This window comes from Prunus avium, chromosome 6, assembly GCF_965620075.1.
Source record: "Prunus avium chromosome 6, drPruAviu1.hap1.1, whole genome shotgun sequence".
In the NCBI taxonomy this organism is placed as follows: Eukaryota; Viridiplantae; Streptophyta; class Magnoliopsida; order Rosales; family Rosaceae; genus Prunus; species Prunus avium.
The window spans coordinates 25,494,885-25,514,807 of record NC_142289.1 but is presented as its reverse complement, the minus strand read 5'-3'; the positions used below and the strand labels follow the sequence as shown (position 1 = coordinate 25,514,807).

Here is a 19,923-nt window from a genome sequence, read left to right as displayed (position 1 = left end):
ATGTGGGAGGTGACAACCCGCTTATCACATCTACTTTGGCTCTGTCAACCTCAATGCCTTGACTGGAAATCACATGACCTAAAACGATTCCCTGTTGTACCATGAAATGACACTTTTCCCAATTGAGAACTAAGTTGCATTCCCGGCATCTTTGCAAAACTAAAGACAAGTTGTTAAGGCATGAATCAAATGAATGACCAAACACACTAAAATCATCCATGAATACTTCAATAAATTTTTCTACCATATCGGAGAAAATACTCATCATGCATCGTTGGAAGGTGGCCGGGGCATTACACAATCCAAATGGCATACGCCGGTAGGCGAAGGTACCATAAGGACATGTGAATGTCGTCTTGTGTTGGTCTTCAGGAGCGATGGCAATTTGATTGTATCCTGAATAGCCATCCAAGAAGCAGTAGTAACTGTGACCTGCAAGACGTTCAAGCATTTGGTCAATAAATGGTAATGGAAAATGATCTTTTCGGGTGGCGGTATTTAATTTTCTATAATCAATACAAACACGCCATCCCGTTTTGACACGAGAAGGAATAAGTTCATTTCCCTCATTTCTTACAACAGTTATTCCTGACTTTTTAGGAAGCACTTGGACCGGGCTTACCCACTTGCTATCGGAAATAGGATAAATTATACCCACATCCAATAGCTTCAGAATTTCTTTTCGGACTACCTCTGTCATGATTGGGTTTAACCTGCGTTGAGCATCCTTTGTGGGTTTGGAATCAATTTCCAGTAAAATTCTATGCATGCATCTTGTTGGGCTTATTCCCTTGATGTCCGCAATACTCCAACCAATTGCTCCCTTGTGTTCTCTTAACACTTGCATCAACTTCTGTTCATTTTCCACATTGAGATTGCTAGCAATAATCACGGGCAATGTCTCTGTTTTACCTAAATAAACATACTTCAAGTGGGATGGCAATGGTTTGAGCTCTAACTCGGGTGCCCTGTCAAGAGAAGGAACAAGCTTTTCAGTATTGACTGGCAAAGGTATAAAATTTGGAGTGTACTTACGTGGTATGGCTGGACATGCATCAAGGAATTTCACAGCCTCAAGTAACTCATTATCAACAATTTCAGCAACTTGAGGATTTTGTGTCAACACCTTTTCTAATGAATCTGTACCATGAGTACTATTAAATGTATTTTGCACAATATGACACAATGTATCAATACGAAAACATTCATGTTCATCATTGGGGAGTTTGAAGGCATCATAAACTTTGAACTTTATTGTTTCCCCTTGAACTGTCATTGTCAATGTTCCTTGTCGAACATTGATCACAGTATCTGCAGTGGCCATGAAAGGGCGGCCAAGAATCAATGGAAGATCCGCACCCGGAATAGGAGCTTCTTCCATCTCTAGCACCAAAAAGTCAGCTGGTAAGATGAGATCATTTACTTTCACAAGTACATCTTCCAAAATTCCTCTTGGATATCTCACTGATCGGTCCGCCAATTGAATGCTAACAGAAGTTGGTTTAAGATCACCTAAGTTAAGGGCTTCAAAAACAGAATAAGGCATCAGATTAATTGAAGCACCTAAATCAAGTAAAGCTTTGTCAAACAATTTATCTCCAATTATGCAAGGAATTGTAAAACTTCCTGGATCTTTCAATTTGGGAGGGAGCTTCCTTTGCAAAACAGCAGAAGCTTTTTCCGTTAGTGCAACCGTTTCATGATCTTGGAATCTCCTCTTGGTGGTACAAAGGTCCTTCAAAAACTTTGCATAACTCGGAATTTGCTTGATTGCATCCAAGAGAGGAATATTGACTTGCACTTTTCTGAAGGTTTCCAATATTTCCTTGGCTTGTTGAATTTTTTTAGAACTCATAAGCCTGTGAGGAAAAGGAGCACGTAAGATTTCTTCGTCAGTAGGTTCACGACTTACCTTCTCCTTTCTTGCCCTTCTTGCAAGTTCATGCTTTGGGATCCACTCGGATGAAGAAGCTGCTTGCTTATCTCTCTCTTTGTTGCTTTCATCCTTTTCTTTAGGCTCAGCCACTTGTTCAACCTGCATGTCATCAACATTGTGAATCAAATCTTTAGAACCATTTATTTCACCAATTACCTTACCAGTTCTCAAGGTAACTGCTTGAACATGCTCACGCCCAGTTGGATTAATCTCTGGTTGGCTAGGCATCATACCAGGTTCCCTTTGACTCAAAGCTTGAGCAATTTGTCCCACTTGATTTTCTAGATTAGCAATGGCCTTATCCGTTTTCTGCATGTGGGTGTCATTCCTCTGCATGTAGCTTTTTGTCTCAGTGATGAAACTATCTGTGTTTCTAGCCATGGAAGCAACAAGTTCTTCCAAAGATTTTCCTGTAGATTGTGGTTGAGGTGGTGGTTGTGGTGGATTGTAGTAGTGCATTTGACCATGAGGTGGGCGAGTATGTTGTTGACCTTGAGGTGGGTGAGTTGGCCCTTGAGATGGTTGAGTTGGCCCTTGTTGAACATTCGAATTGTCACTCCACCTGAAATTTGGATGATTTCTCCACCCCGGATTGTATGTTTGTGAGAAAGGATCATTCTTAGGCCACTGATTTCTTTGAAATGAGCCCACTGCATTTGCTTCCTCATGTGCCAAGGGACAATCCTCAGTGTCATGACCAATTGTGGAGCAAAATGCACAAACCTTGGATGATCCCGGTGCCAATTTCTTCACCATGTTGGTTAGGTTTGCAATCTGAGCTTCCATACTAGAAAGGGTACTTACATCATAGGATTCCCCTTTTCTGACTGGTCTTTGCCTTGAATTATATTGGCGAGCATTTGCAGCAACAAGATCAAATATTGCTCGCAGTTCTGTTGGAGTCTTGGTCATTATAGTTCCTCCTGCAGCTGCATTCACATTGTTTTGGTCCGCTTCAAAAAGTCCTTCATAGAAGTGTTGCATTAGAAGCCAAGCTTGTATGTTATGATGCGGACAAGTGATTAGAAGTTTCTTGAAACGGTCCCAATAATCCTGGAAGCTTTCTCCCGGCCTTTGCAGAATTCCTGTAATCTGACTTCGGAGTTCATTTGTCCTTTGTGCTGGGAAAAAATGTTGCAAGAACTTTGTAGCAAGATCCGTCCATGTTGTGATGGAATTTGGAGGTAGATAGTGAAGCCATTCCTTTGCTGTATCCTTCAAACTAAATGAGAAAAGTCTCATTCTTATCTCATCACTACTCATGCCTTCAATCTTTATTGTGGAACACACTTCCTCAAAGTCTAGGATATGTGCATTAGGATTTTCTCCAGGATTTCCCAAGAACTTAGGCAATATGTGTATCATGCCCGATCTCAACTCAAAGTTTTCCAAAGTGCTTGCGGGATATACTATGCAAGATGGTTGTCCAGTTGTTGGCGGTGAAGAGTATTCTTGCATAGTAAGTTCCGCATTTGCAGCTGCTGCCGCCATTGGTGAAGGTGGAGGTGACTCGACTTTTGGTGAGCTTGGTGATGATGAAAATGGCGAGAGTGAAAAAGGCAATGGAGTAGACACAGCTAGTTGGATGTTCCTTTCTCTCAAAGCTTGAGCTTGGATATCTTCTACAGTGCTATCTAATGAAATATCCAAATTCAGAAGGGACATAAGCAAAATGTTCCTGCAATAAGAAGAAAACAAAAACAAACTCAAATAAAATGAAATGACAAACAAAGAAAAAAAATGAAAATAAAATTAAGTACTCTAAATATACTCAAACAAAACATATAAGCAACCGTGCCAGTTCCCCGGCAACGGCGCCAAAAATTGTTGCATTCCTAAAAGGACACAATTTAATGTGCAAACAACCAATTAAAAATACCCGCAAGTGCACGAATCTATCGAAGTATAGATTGTATAAGTACGGGGTCGATCCCACGAAGAACTTGTCGGTTGTCTATAAGTTCTAATTCGAGTACAAAAAGAACACTTAACTAACACACCACAATGCACAAATGAAAATTTGAAACTAAAAAGAAATATAAAAGAAACAAACAAAACAAAACAAAAAAAAGAATTGTGCTGTGAACAGTGACCAGCGACCGGTCGTTTGTTAAGAGCGACCGGTCGTTTTTTTGTCTGGCGACCGGTCGTGAGGTAAAAGCGACCGGTCGTTTTAGTACAGAGTCGAAACTTCAGAATTGTGTGCTGAGCGACCGGTCGTGAGACACTAGCGACCGGTCGTTCTTGGGCAGAGTCGTTTTCTCTGTTTTTCCAGTTTCAACCTCTATCCAGTGTTTTGCCTATAACTTTCCAACCGTACGTCCAAAATTCACGTTCTTTATACGGTTGAATTCAGCACAGAAAATGGAAGAACACTACGCGGACCAAAAGTCCAAAACAATTACGGAAACAAATAGAATTTAGTAACAAAGACACGTAACGTGTCAAACACGCAACTCACACACGCATTGGGGGGGGGGGGGTTTGATTTGTTTGAAGTAACCTATTTCTATTGCATGAAAGTAAATGGACTTTGAATTTAAATGAGAAAGGCAGAGATGAATTATCGAATTGTGAAATTAAAATGTAACAAACACTAGGGTTTCGGAATCCACCCTAAACAATTCTACCTATGTTCATAAATACTCAAGTAATGAACTCTAAACGTGTTGATGAAGATGTTCGCAATCAAGACCATGGGTCGTGGCTCAAGACGCATTGATTCTCTCTAATATACGTAAAGTGCATGGTTCGTGCTACAATACTTGTGCCCTCCTCATAACCGAACCTAGGTATGGTTCGTACTTCGATTCAATTACAAGGAGAACCCATTAAGTTCAAAGAGAATATGAACATCACAAGAATCCTAATAGCATGGTGTTTACATTAGGTATTCAAGAAACCAATTCACATGGATGATTCTTACTTCATCCATTTATTGCTTAGGATAACATGAGGATACACATAATCCCAACAATCTCAAGAAGCATGCTTTCAAAGGTGATCAATCAAAGAAGAACATACATCAAGGATAGATTAATTTGGTGAATTGGAATTCATCAACAATATCTAGAAATTCATACACTCAAGCATCAAAACAAAAAGGTAATCATGTTTAGGGCTTCAACCTAAGCCCTAGCTATGGAGTTTAGTTCCTCATAATCATTTCAAACACAAATTCAAAATGAAATTAGAAAGAGTTTACAGATTTTCAGAAAATGATGAAAGCTTCAAGATCATCAATGGTGGAAGTCTTCTTCTCCACTTTTCTTGACTGCACCTTGGCTTTCTCCTAGCTCCAAGCTCCAAAATCTGCTCTCAATTGTGTAGAATCATCGAATGAATTGGCTACCCACGTTCAAAACCTCTCCCACTTCAGATTGCAATTAACTTTCCATTGCCCATCAATTTCCAGCTCACAAATATAATATAAAACTCATACTTTAGTTAAAGCCTTTGCCCTTGTCCCCTTTGCCATGATGAAGCCTTGACTTCACAAAGATGCCAAAAGCTTCAGAAAATATCTCATTTGCAAAGGTAATTCCTTGTTACCAAGAGTTATGGTAACAAGAAATTAAGATGACACAAAGGAGGTAAAAGCTGGCCAAATCCGGATTTCCAGAGCTGTGGTAACATGCTGGATTGGTTGGATAGGCAATACTTGTCCAATGGAGCTCAAATTTGGATATGTTGTAGTTAACATCCATTGGAACAAGTCTCATGAAGATCATGACCTCATCCGAGCACCAGAGCATGTTGATCCCAGGCCAAGAAGTTGACCTACGAAAATGAACAAAAACAGAATTTATGACTAATAATGCACTTTTAGCTCATTTTCATCCCAACCAAGGTAAAACCTATTAAAACACAAAAAAGAAGTAAAAAGCTATAAAATGTCAAGAACTAACTCAAAATAGTGGGTGAATAACATGAAAAATCATGTGTAAAAAAGAACCGAACAAACTTCCCAAACTTATCTTTTGCTAGTCCTCGAGCAAAACAGAAACTAAAACAAGACTCGAAACAAAACTTTCCGAACACTTTCCAAAGAGAGAGTGACTTATGCAACTGACTCAAAAGTTTTCACAAGAAAAACTCGGTTTAGACATCATTCACAAGGCAGCAAAGTTCAGAACACAACATGCTCAAGTGTAGTAGTGTGATAGCCAAATGGAACTCATTCTCCAATTTCAGTTTTCACACAACTTCAAAAATCATACCAAGCACAAATGTAACTTCAAATCTCACCAAAGTTGTCCTCTCACAAATGAATCACTCGGAAGAGGGTTACAATGCATCACTCAATAGTAAATATGAGAATAGAGTTAAACCATAAGGGACTTAACTCCAAATTAGCAAGATGAAAAAACATGCATGAATATGATCTCAAGAAGGATGCTAAACACTTAAAAGCTGAAAAATGTGTGCAAATCAATCACATGACATTTAGGATCAATTTAGGTCTTTATTATAGGTTGTAATGGGGCTAAGGGTGTAAGGTGAGTAAGAAATGAAAGATATGGATACAACAAAGTCCAAGGAACTCACAATGTAAGAGCATATAATCGTTGACTAAAAGACTTTGAAACATCACGCTTGAGATTTTCACTCAGTTTTTGGTGATCAAATAGACCACAAAGCCTTATACCTCCACTAATTATGATTCACACTCCTTCCTTCCATTTGAACAACCAAGAAACATGGAATTGAAATTGAAACCATTGCCACTTAACCACGACTTTTCTCTTTTCTTTCACCCTTTGAGTGAAGTACTTTTTTTTTTTTTTTTTATTTTTTATTTTTAAAGAATGTAATAACCCTTCCCAAACTTAGCATGAAAAACACATCTAAATTAAAGCTCACGAGTTCCTTAGAAAGGTGAATTCTTGTTTTTCAGGCTAAGGCTAGAAGTAATAATTGGTTACTTGAAAGAAAAGGCATACATATAGGCTCAAGGTGGTTAACAATGGAAAATCATGCTTAAGCATGCATAGGGTTAGCTTGAAAGGCACAAACGGTCCAAAGAGGGCCTTAATATCATTTCTCAAATGTCATGTAATCAAATTGCACAAGAATGAGTAACTTTTAAGTGCTCAACCAAATCAATGAATAATGAGATCAGACAACAACTCAGATGACAAGAAAAGTAAGAATATGTGTATAACACTCATGAATTGAAGCACAAGGCTCAAAGCTCACATTATATGGTTATACAAGTCTAATTCATGCTTGATACAATTCTTTGGATCATGCAAGTCCCTCAACTGGAGAATTATGAAACAAATGGCAAGTGCATAGAGGGTTTCAAACATATCATGCTAGAACGATGCCATTTAGTGAATAACAAATTATTATTTTTTTTTATTATTTATTTTTTTTTTAACATCTTCAATCAAGTCATGTAAACATTCATCACAATCTCATCATATATGTCCGGAAAGTGACTTGAAAACAAAAAAAAAACTCAAAACTGAAAAGAAAACAGAACAAATTAAAGCAAGAATTTAAGCGAAACGAAAAAGACTTGCTATCCCTTCCCAAACTTAGAAATAAACATTGTCCTCAATGTTAAAGAATTCAGGCATTAACAACGTTATAACAAGAAATAAAGGGAAAGAGCAAGTAAATACAAAAACAAAAAAAAGAAAAACAACTACAACACGGTTGCAAAACAAAACAAAACAAAACAACACCAAACAAAACCAAACAGTAAGCCCTAACAACAATCTTACACATGCAGAAATCCAGCCCAATGAAATGCACAAACCAAATGAAAGCCCAACCCAAACGAAAGCCCAAAAGCGAAGAAAGTAAATAAAAAAAATAAAATAAAAATAAAAAAACAGAGAAACCAAGTCAGAAGCACAAAGAGCGAGGACTCAGTAAAATAGAAAAAAGTGGGCCCTGAAGTCTCGGCACCTGTGAGTCACGGGAAACAAAGTGAGAGACGTGTCGACAAGCAGCGGTCTCTCTCTCGGTCCCAAGCCAGAATTATTGGCTTCATAGGAAGGTGTGACGACTTTTGTTTCTCAAAAGTGCTGAAAGGCAGAACTGTAATTAAAGGGGTTGGGGACCAGGTGAGGTGACCTAAGGGGATAGGCCGTAAGGGCCGCGCAAAACGCAGAAGCGCCGTGTCTAGGGTTACGTAGAAACTAACTCTATAAAAGAAGAAGAGAAAGAGTTGGGGAAAAAACACACAAACGCAGAAACACACAACAGAGAAAAAAAAAGAACAAAAGAAAAGAAAGTTCAAATGGCTTCTTCCTACCCATTCTCGCTGGATCTCAACCTAGCTCCACCGACTCAGACTCGGGGCCAAGCAGTGGCACCAGTGTGGATGCCCTACTTTGCCTCTGCACGGGGGCACGTGACAGTGAATGACTCGATACTGCTGGACAACGATGTTGCCCTTGGAGTTGCTAGAAATCTAGTAACTCCCAAGGATATACGGGTGCTGGGATCAAGGGATGACAACCGGGTCGTGAGCGATGCTCTGGCACTAAGCGTGCAAAGCACCGCAACAGTCGCAAGTGTGGGTCATCGCCTACTTGCGAAGTCCCATGAAGTGGAGGTGCTAAGAGGTCAGTTGGCGGCGGAGCGAAGTATGGTGGAAGAGTGCCAGAGTATTATTAAAAGTTTAAAAAGGGAAAGGGCAAGGATAGTGGAGGTGAATCGACACCAGCTAGAGGCGTTGCGGGAAGAGAACCAAAATCTCTCAAAGATGGTAAGTGTTTACGCCCATGACATGAGAAAGCAGCTGGAGGACCTGGACCAACCGGGTAAACGCAAGAAAACCGATCGCGAGAGTAGGTATGCTCAAGCTAAGAGTGCGATCTTTGGGAGCTCGAGTGATGAGCCCCAAGAGGCTGTGCGTGAAGCCCCGGAAGAGGATAGCCATAGGGCTAAACTCAAAGGTCCAATGGCCGAGACACCGAGCACTGTGAAAGAATAATTTCTAATGTATTAGTGGTGTGCCTGGTTGTCTTTGCCCTTTCCGTGTATTTGTTTGTTGTTTTTTTTTGTTTTTTTTTTTTTTGTTTTTTTGTTTTTTTGTTTTTTTTTTTTTTTGTTTTTTTTTTTTTTTTTGTCAGAAATAAAAGAAATGAAGTTGGAAAAGAAAAAGATGCACACTTCCCAAACAAAACAAAGACGACAGCCGAAAGGGAAAACACACTTCCCTAACTAAAATAAGACAAAGGTGATAGCCGAAAGGGAAAGGCAAAAACACAAAACACTAGAAAAACACGGAAAAAAGAAAAGTAAAGTGAAAGTTAATGTGCTCCCCCTTGAAGCGATTAGGTCGAGCGTGCCCGGGAAATCCGAAATGGCGTTGGCTCTCCCTCTCATCTGCATATGTCTTATTTAAGCCACGCCTCTGCAAGCGGAAGAGTACCCTGCAATTCTTTCTGCAAACTCAAGGAAAACCATCAAAAACATCCAAAGACAAAACAATGGCATCCACATGTACTCACCTTGATGATCTCAACCTTGAGCTGTCACTAGCACCACCAAATTCCCAGATAAGGGCTCCTCCAAACCCTATCTTCCCAAACTCCTCATACCACCATGGCTCGGCCTCAAACTTCTCTGAGGTGGTGCCGCGAAGGGCAGTAATGCCGGAGGGCATGACTGTCAGCAGACTGACAGTTGCAGATCACCTGCATGTGGCGCAGAGGTCTGACCAGATGGCAGTGGACGAGTCCCACAATCTAACCGTGCTCAACGCGGTCTCGGCCACAAATTTGGGCATGCGCCTACTGGCGAGAACACGAGAGTGCGGGGCACTGAGTGAGGAGGTGGCGGTCCTGAAAGCTCTGGTGGCGGACCTGCAGAAGCGGCTCTACAGCGCCAACCAGCATGTAGAGATGCTGCAGAAAAGGAACGAAGATCATGTAGAGCTGCTGCAGATTCTACAAGCAAGAACAGACAGAGGCAATTAGCAGAAGCCTCAGCTAGCTCAAAATGCAAGAGAAACAAGTGATTCATAAATTTATTGTTTTTTTTTTTTTTTTTTTTTTTTTATAAATTTGTGTGTAGAATCACATGTTTTGGAATGAAATAAGCATTTGATCCAAAATTCTGAGTGCAAAGACATAAACAACCTACTTCCCAAACTTATATGAAACAATGTTTATAAATGATGGAGATTTAATACTAAACAATGCCATATAGAAAAATTGGGATGGATAATCACAAAATAAAAGAAATAGTAAACAATTAAAAGTTGAACTAACAGTAAAAGTTGAAACAAACAAACTAATAACCGTCTCAAAATAAAACCCAAAAACAAAATAAATTAAAAGTTCAAAAGGGTACAAAGCTCAAAGTACTACTGATCATCATCAGTCTCATCATCATCATCACCATCAACATGATCACCATCAACATGTGCAGAGGTCCCGGGATGACCTGGCATCTGGAGGTGCGTCCAAATGGCGTCAATGGAAGTGCTCATATGTTGCATCTGCTGATACTGGAGCATCTGCAAGTCCCAAATGGCTTGGAGAGAGGGCTCCCAAGCAGAAGTGTCGACAGTGGGAGCAGGCGGGAATGGCTGGAATGAGGCCGGCCCGTGTGGTGGTGGTGGTGGCATATGAGGCGGCACTGGAGCAGGTGCGGGTGCAGGTGCATGTGCATGGCGCCTCTGAGAGATACTCTTGGACACAGAAGTGTCCGAAATGGGACCCATGGGCTCAACATATATATCAGTGGGGCGAGCCCGAACACCTGAGCGGTCACAAATCATGCTAACAAGGCAAGGATAATAAATTATGCTTTTCTTACGTGCACAAGCCTTCAGGCGTTCAAAAATGATGTCAACAACTGGTAGGATAAAAGTTCCCTCATGCAAAATTTGCAGGAGCTTGACCCCTACTGATGGAATTTCCGACCGTTGGCCGGATGGATAAATGTTGTGGCGCACAAAGCTCCACAGGATGGCAAAGTAGGGTGTCAACTTACCCTGAATGAGGACAGTCTTTTTAGTTTGAAATGCAAAGGCAGCAGGGTCAGCATAAAAAAGTGTTTCAGCTGCCCTTTGCATGTCAAAATCCTCACCCAAAAATTGTCTCCAATTAACAGTATTCTCTCTGTCACTTATTTGAAGAACCTCAGAGATAATGGAGGTGGATAGTACAATATTTTTGCCCCGAACCTTAAGGGGCACCTCTGCATTACGTCTAAGTTCTTCCCTAGGGAAAGCGGCATAAAACTCACGCACAATTGATTCATTATATTTTGCATAGATGTGAGCTAAGGGTAGGAGGTTTCGGTCCCTAATAAGGTGCCGGACTTGAATAAGTCCAGCGGTTTGGATGGAGGGACTAAGATCTAAGTTACGCTCAGTAACCACAGTGGCAGTGAGCATTGCCTCTTCCGGTTGAGGTGCACTTCGTGAAGAAGATGCACCCCCTCTGGCACCCTGTCTAGCTCTAGACATCTAAGGAGAAAAAAAAACAATATGCACAAAACAAATCAACAACAAAATTCATGCCACAGTTCCCAAACATGCAATACGCCACAATTATACCAATATCAAAACCAAAATGCATGCACATAGCCAAAATTTGCCACAATACAAATATACACCAATTCGAACGAGTCAACAATTTAATCACAATGTAAAATACCACAATGCCACAATATTAATCACAATGCACAATTAAGCCAAAATTCCAAAATGTAAACAACATTCCCAACATTCAACCAAAATGACAAAATTCCAATAATAAACACAAATAACAACAACAATAATCAAATAAGAGATTGAGAGTGAGAAAAACATACCCAATTGAGGAAAATCACACCAAATGATAAACACAAGCCAAACCCAAAACAAAAACAAGAGAAACAACAAATTAGAAACAAAACAACTATAGGAATGCATTAGAGTAAGAAAATCAAAGAGAAAACACCAAGAAAAATTCGAAAATTACCTTTGTGCTACAGTAACCCTAACTGAAAATCACCTCAAATTGAAGAAAACACTTGAAATTTCAAGGAATAGATGCCAAAAACGGATTCTACTCGAAAAATTAAGTGAGAAAAGTGTGATTTGGGTTAGGATTAGGGTGGGTTGTGAGGGAGGTAGAGGGAGGGAGAAGAGAGAAGTCGAAGGGGGGGGGTGGGTCTGTCGCTGGGAAGAAGAGGAAGTGAGGAGAGAGAAGAGAGAAAGGAAAGAAAAAGACGGTTTTTAAAAAAAATTGCGACGAGCGACCGGTCGCGAGTGAAAAGCGACCGGTCGCTTTGAAGCAGATTCAATTTTAAGAAAAACAACGAGCGACCGGTCGCGAGTGAAAAGCGACCGGTCGTTTCGAAGCAGATTCAATTTTTTTCTGAAACTCCAAACGAACGACCGGTCGCGAGGCATGTACGACCGGTCGTTCTCTCTCTCTCTTTTTTTTTTTTTTTTTTTTTTTTTTTTTTTTTTTTGGGTTGAAAACTTTATTAAGGACTTACCTTCCCAACTCAGTTTTGCATCCCCGAATGTATATCAATGAAGTGAAGCACTTCATCTTCTTGATGCAAAGTATTTTCGTGGTAGATTTTCAACCTATGCCCATTAACTTTGAATTCCTTTCCTATGCCTATTGGTCGGATTTCAACTGCACCATAGGAAAAAACATTAGTAACAACAAATGGGCCAGTCCAGTGGGAACGAAGCTTACCTGGAAAGAGTTTGAACCTAGAGTTAAAGAGTAATACTCTTTGCCCTACTTCAAACGACCTTCTAATGATATGCTTATCATGAAACGCCTTTGTTTTTTCTTTGTAAATTTTTGCGTTCTCATAAGCATCATTGCGAAGCTCATCCAGTTCGCTCAGTTGTAACCTTCTGATATCTCCTGCTTCCTTCATGTCGAAGTTGTACTTCTTAATTGCCCAAAGGGCCCTGTGTTCAAGCTCAACAGGTAGATGACAAGGTTTACCAAAGATTAAGCGAAATGGAGACATACCGATTGGAGTTTTGTAAGCAGTTCGGTAGGCCCAGAGAGCATCGTTAAGGCGCAAAGACCAATCCTTTCGAGTAGGACCAACAGTCTTCTCTAATATATGCTTCACCTCTCTGTTAGAAATCTCCACTTGTCCACTAGTCTGAGGGTGATAGGGGGTGGACACCTTGTGAGTTATGCCATACTTCTTGAGTAGGGTCTCAAATGATCGGTTGCAAAAATGGGATCCCCCATCACTAATGATGGCCCTCGGTGTTCCAAACCTACAAAAGATATTGGCTCGAAGAAAGCTAAGAACAACTTTCGCATCATTAGTCTTGGTTGGAATTGCTTCCACCCATTTTGAAACATAATCAACCGCAAGTAGAATAAATAGATTTCCAAAAGATGAAGGAAATGGACCCATGAAATCTATTCCCCAAACATCAAATATTTCAACAATTAGAATTGGGTTTAAAGGCATTTGATTTCGAGATGAAATGTTACCCATTCGTTGACACCTATCACAAGATAGACAGAATTGTGATGCATCTTTGAACAAGCTTGGCCAATAGAATCCACTTTGCAAAACTTTTAAAGCTGTCTTCTTGGCTCCAAAGTGGCCACCACATGCGTTCGAATGACAGAATGTGAGTATGGACTGAGATTCGGTCTCGGGAACACATCGCCTAATCACGGAGTCCGAACAATACTTCCACAAATATGGGTCATCCCACACATAGGACTTGGTGGTTTTCAGCAATTTGTCCTTTTGACCTCTTGACAAATCCCTTGGTATATTTCCTGTAGCGAGAAAGTTGATAATGTCAGCATACCATGGGTCAGAAATTTGTAATGCAAAAAGTTGCTCATCAGGAAAGGATTCACGAAGAGGAAGAGTGTCTTCTTCGGTATTGGAGTTAGTGATCAATCGGCTAAGGTGGTCAGCTACCACATTCTCCGATCCCTTCTTATCTCTGATTTCAATATCAAACTCTTGGAGCAACAAAACCCATCGTATCAATCTTGGTTTTGCTTCCTTCTTTGCCAAGAGATATTTCAAAGCTGCATGATCAGTGAAAACAATTACTTTAGAGCCTATCAAGTACGAACGAAATTTCTCTAAAGCAAAAATTACAGCTAACAGCTCTTTCTCAGTAGTTGAATAGTTCAACTGAGCATCATTAAGGGTACGGCTTGCATAATATATTGCATGCAATCTCTTCTCAACTCTTTGTCCTAATACAGCTCCAACTGCAAAATCAGATGCATCACACATTAATTCAAAAGGTAAATTCCAATTTGGAGGCATAATGATAGGTGCAGTTGTGAGAAGAGTTTTGAGCCTTTGAAAAGCTGCCAAACATTCATCATTAAGATCAAAATTTGCATCTTTGGCAAGCAAGCTACACAATGGTCGAGAGATCTTAGAAAAATCTTTTATGAATCTTCTATAGAACCCGGCATGTCCTAAGAAGGATCGGATCTCTTTCACTGATGTGGGAGGTGACAACCCGCTTATCACATCTACTTTGGCTCTGTCAACCTCAATGCCTTGACTGGAAATCACATGACCTAAAACGATTCCCTGTTGTACCATGAAATGACACTTTTCCCAATTGAGAACTAAGTTGCATTCCCGGCATCTTTGCAAAACTAAAGACAAGTTGTTAAGGCATGAATCAAATGAATGACCAAACACACTAAAATCATCCATGAATACTTCAATAAATTTTTCTACCATATCGGAGAAAATACTCATCATGCATCGTTGGAAGGTGGCCGGGGCATTACACAATCCAAATGGCATACGCCGGTAGGCGAAGGTACCATAAGGACATGTGAATGTCGTCTTGTGTTGGTCTTCAGGAGCGATGGCAATTTGATTGTATCCTGAATAGCCATCCAAGAAGCAGTAGTAACTGTGACCTGCAAGACGTTCAAGCATTTGGTCAATAAATGGTAATGGAAAATGATCTTTTCGGGTGGCGGTATTTAATTTTCTATAATCAATACAAACACGCCATCCCGTTTTGACACGAGAAGGAATAAGTTCATTTCCCTCATTTCTTACAACAGTTATTCCTGACTTTTTAGGAAGCACTTGGACCGGGCTTACCCACTTGCTATCGGAAATAGGATAAATTATACCCACATCCAATAGCTTCAGAATTTCTTTTCGGACTACCTCTGTCATGATTGGGTTTAACCTGCGTTGAGCATCCTTTGTGGGTTTGGAATCAATTTCCAGTAAAATTCTATGCATGCATCTTGTTGGGCTTATTCCCTTGATGTCCGCAATACTCCAACCAATTGCTCCCTTGTGTTCTCTTAACACTTGCATCAACTTCTGTTCATTTTCCACATTGAGATTGCTAGCAATAATCACGGGCAATGTCTCTGTTTTACCTAAATAAACATACTTCAAGTGGGATGGCAATGGTTTGAGCTCTAACTCGGGTGCCCTGTCAAGAGAAGGAACAAGCTTTTCAGTATTGACTGGCAAAGGTATAAAATTTGGAGTGTACTTACGTGGTATGGCTGGACATGCATCAAGGAATTTCACAGCCTCAAGTAACTCATTATCAACAATTTCAGCAACTTGAGGATTTTGTGTCAACACCTTTTCTAATGAATCTGTACCATGAGTACTATTAAATGTATTTTGCACAATATGACACAATGTATCAATACGAAAACATTCATGTTCATCATTGGGGAGTTTGAAGGCATCATAAACTTTGAACTTTATTGTTTCCCCTTGAACTGTCATTGTCAATGTTCCTTGTCGAACATTGATCACAGTATCTGCAGTGGCCATGAAAGGGCGGCCAAGAATCAATGGAAGATCCGCACCCGGAATAGGAGCTTCTTCCATCTCTAGCACCAAAAAGTCAGCTGGTAAGATGAGATCATTTACTTTCACAAGTACATCTTCCAAAATTCCTCTTGGATATCTCACTGATCGGTCCGCCAATTGAATGCTAACAGAAGTTGGTTTAAGATCACCTAAGTTAAGGGCTTCAAAAACAGAATAAGGCATCAGATTAATTGAAGCACCTAAATCAAGTAAAGCTTTGTCAAACAATTTATCTCCAATTATGCAAGGAATTGTAAAACTTCCTGGATCTTTCAATTTGGGAGGGAGCTTCCTTTGCAAAACAGCAGAAGCTTTTTCCGTTAGTGCAACCGTTTCATGATCTTGGAATCTCCTCTTGGTGGTACAAAGGTCCTTCAAAAACTTTGCATAACTCGGAATTTGCTTGATTGCATCCAAGAGAGGAATATTGACTTGCACTTTTCTGAAGGTTTCCAATATTTCCTTGGCTTGTTGAATTTTTTTAGAACTCATAAGCCTGTGAGGAAAAGGAGCACGTAAGATTTCTTCGTCAGTAGGTTCACGACTTACCTTCTCCTTTCTTGCCCTTCTTGCAAGTTCATGCTTTGGGATCCACTCGGATGAAGAAGCTGCTTGCTTATCTCTCTCTTTGTTGCTTTCATCCTTTTCTTTAGGCTCAGCCACTTGTTCAACCTGCATGTCATCAACATTGTGAATCAAATCTTTAGAACCATTTATTTCACCAATTACCTTACCAGTTCTCAAGGTAACTGCTTGAACATGCTCACGCCCAGTTGGATTAATCTCTGGTTGGCTAGGCATCATACCAGGTTCCCTTTGACTCAAAGCTTGAGCAATTTGTCCCACTTGATTTTCTAGATTAGCAATGGCCTTATCCGTTTTCTGCATGTGGGTGTCATTCCTCTGCATGTAGCTTTTTGTCTCAGTGATGAAACTATCTGTGTTTCTAGCCATGGAAGCAACAAGTTCTTCCAAAGATTTTCCTGTAGATTGTGGTTGAGGTGGTGGTTGTGGTGGATTGTAGTAGTGCATTTGACCATGAGGTGGGCGAGTATGTTGTTGACCTTGAGGTGGGTGAGTTGGCCCTTGAGATGGTTGAGTTGGCCCTTGTTGAACATTCGAATTGTCACTCCACCTGAAATTTGGATGATTTCTCCACCCCGGATTGTATGTTTGTGAGAAAGGATCATTCTTAGGCCACTGATTTCTTTGAAATGAGCCCACTGCATTTGCTTCCTCATGTGCCAAGGGACAATCCTCAGTGTCATGACCAATTGTGGAGCAAAATGCACAAACCTTGGATGATCCCGGTGCCAATTTCTTCACCATGTTGGTTAGGTTTGCAATCTGAGCTTCCATACTAGAAAGGGTACTTACATCATAGGATTCCCCTTTTCTGACTGGTCTTTGCCTTGAATTATATTGGCGAGCATTTGCAGCAACAAGATCAAATATTGCTCGCAGTTCTGTTGGAGTCTTGGTCATTATAGTTCCTCCTGCAGCTGCATTCACATTGTTTTGGTCCGCTTCAAAAAGTCCTTCATAGAAGTGTTGCATTAGAAGCCAAGCTTGTATGTTATGATGCGGACAAGTGATTAGAAGTTTCTTGAAACGGTCCCAATAATCCTGGAAGCTTTCTCCCGGCCTTTGCAGAATTCCTGTAATCTGACTTCGGAGTTCATTTGTCCTTTGTGCTGGGAAAAAATGTTGCAAGAACTTTGTAGCAAGATCCGTCCATGTTGTGATGGAATTTGGAGGTAGATAGTGAAGCCATTCCTTTGCTGTATCCTTCAAACTAAATGAGAAAAGTCTCATTCTTATCTCATCACTACTCATGCCTTCAATCTTTATTGTGGAACACACTTCCTCAAAGTCTAGGATATGTGCATTAGGATTTTCTCCAGGATTTCCCAAGAACTTAGGCAATATGTGTATCATGCCCGATCTCAACTCAAAGTTTTCCAAAGTGCTTGCGGGATATACTATGCAAGATGGTTGTCCAGTTGTTGGCGGTGAAGAGTATTCTTGCATAGTAAGTTCCGCATTTGCAGCTGCTGCCGCCATTGGTGAAGGTGGAGGTGACTCGACTTTTGGTGAGCTTGGTGATGATGAAAATGGCGAGAGTGAAAAAGGCAATGGAGTAGACACAGCTAGTTGGATGTTCCTTTCTCTCAAAGCTTGAGCTTGGATATCTTCTACAGTGCTATCTAATGAAATATCCAAATTCAGAAGGGACATAAGCAAAATGTTCCTGCAATAAGAAGAAAACAAAAACAAACTCAAATAAAATGAAATGACAAACAAAGAAAAAAAATGAAAATAAAATTAAGTACTCTAAATATACTCAAACAAAACATATAAGCAACCGTGCCAGTTCCCCGGCAACGGCGCCAAAAATTGTTGCATTCCTAAAAGGACACAATTTAATGTGCAAACAACCAATTAAAAATACCCGCAAGTGCACGAATCTATCGAAGTATAGATTGTATAAGTACGGGGTCGATCCCACGAAGAACTTGTCGGTTGTCTATAAGTTCTAATTCGAGTACAAAAAGAACACTTAACTAACACACCACAATGCACAAATGAAAATTTGAAACTAAAAAGAAATATAAAAGAAACAAACAAAACAAAACAAAAAAAAGAATTGTGCTGTGAACAGTGACCAGCGACCGGTCGTTTGTTAAGAGCGACCGGTCGTTTTTTTGTCTGGCGACCGGTCGTGAGGTAAAAGCGACCGGTCGTTTTAGTACAGAGTCGAAACTTCAGAATTGTGTGCTGAGCGACCGGTCGTGAGACACTAGCGACCGGTCGTTCTTGGGCAGAGTCGTTTTCTCTGTTTTTCCAGTTTCAACCTCTATCCAGTGTTTTGCCTATAACTTTCCAACCGTACGTCCAAAATTCACGTTCTTTATACGGTTGAATTCAGCACAGAAAATGGAAGAACACTACGCGGACCAAAAGTCCAAAACAATTACGGAAACAAATAGAATTTAGTAACAAAGACACGTAACGTGTCAAACACGCAACTCACACACACATTGGGGGGGGGGTTTTGATTTGTTTGAAGTAACCTATTTCTATTGCATGAAAGTAAATGGACTTTGAATTTAAATGAGAAAGGCAGAGATGAATTATCGAATTGTGAAATTAAAATGTAACAAACACTAGGGTTTCGGAATCCACCCTAAACAATTCTACCTATGTTCATAAATACTCAAGTAATGAACTCTAAACGTGTTGATGAAGATGTTCGCAATCAAGACCATGGGTCGTGGCTCAAGACGCATTGATTCTCTCTAATATACGTAAAGTGCATGGTTCGTGCTACAATACTTGTGCCCTCCTCATAACCGAACCTAGGTATGGTTCGTACTTCGATTCAATTACAAGGAGAACCCATTAAGTTCAAAGAGAATATGAACATCACAAGAATCCTAATAGCATGGTGTTTACATTAGGTATTCAAGAAACCAATTCACATGGATGATTCTTACTTCATCCATTTATTGCTTAGGATAACATGAGGATACACATAATCCCAACAATCTCAAGAAGCATGCTTTCAAAGGTGATCAATCAAAGAAGAACATACATCAAGGATAGATTAATTTGGTGAATTGGAATTCATCAACAATATCTAGAAATTCATACACTCAAGCATCAAAACAAAAAGGTAATCATGTTTAGGGCTTCAACCTAAGCCCTAGCTATGGAGTTTAGTTCCTCATAATCATTTCAAACACAAATTCAAAATGAAATTAGAAAGAGTTTACAGATTTTCAGAAAATGATGAAAGCTTCAAGATCATCAATGGTGGAAGTCTTCTTCTCCACTTTTCTTGACTGCACCTTGGCTTTCTCCTAGCTCCAAGCTCCAAAATCTGCTCTCAATTGTGTAGAATCATCGAATGAATTGGCTACCCACGTTCAAAACCTCTCCCACTTCAGATTGCAATTAACTTTCCATTGCCCATCAATTTCCAGCTCACAAATATAATATAAAACTCATACTTTAGTTAAAGCCTTTGCCCTTGTCCCCTTTGCCATGATGAAGCCTTGACTTCACAAAGATGCCAAAAGCTTCAGAAAATATCTCATTTGCAAAGGTAATTCCTTGTTACCAAGAGTTATGGTAACAAGAAATTAAGATGACACAAAGGAGGTAAAAGCTGGCCAAATCCGGATTTCCAGAGC

General features: G+C 40.1%; 2 non-coding genes across 2 annotated transcripts; both read left to right on the top strand.

The window, feature by feature from the left end:
- Positions 1-2,936: 2,936 nt before the first annotated feature.
- On the top strand, positions 2,937-3,043 carry LOC148293911 (small nucleolar RNA R71). Its single transcript, XR_015836902.1, has one exon. It is a non-coding gene; the product is annotated as a small nucleolar RNA R71 (small nucleolar RNA).
- A 14,257-nt stretch (positions 3,044-17,300) lies between these two features.
- LOC148293910 (small nucleolar RNA R71) lies at positions 17,301-17,407 on the top strand. Its single transcript, XR_015836901.1, has one exon. It is a non-coding gene; the product is annotated as a small nucleolar RNA R71 (small nucleolar RNA).
- Positions 17,408-19,923: the final 2,516 nt, after the last annotated feature.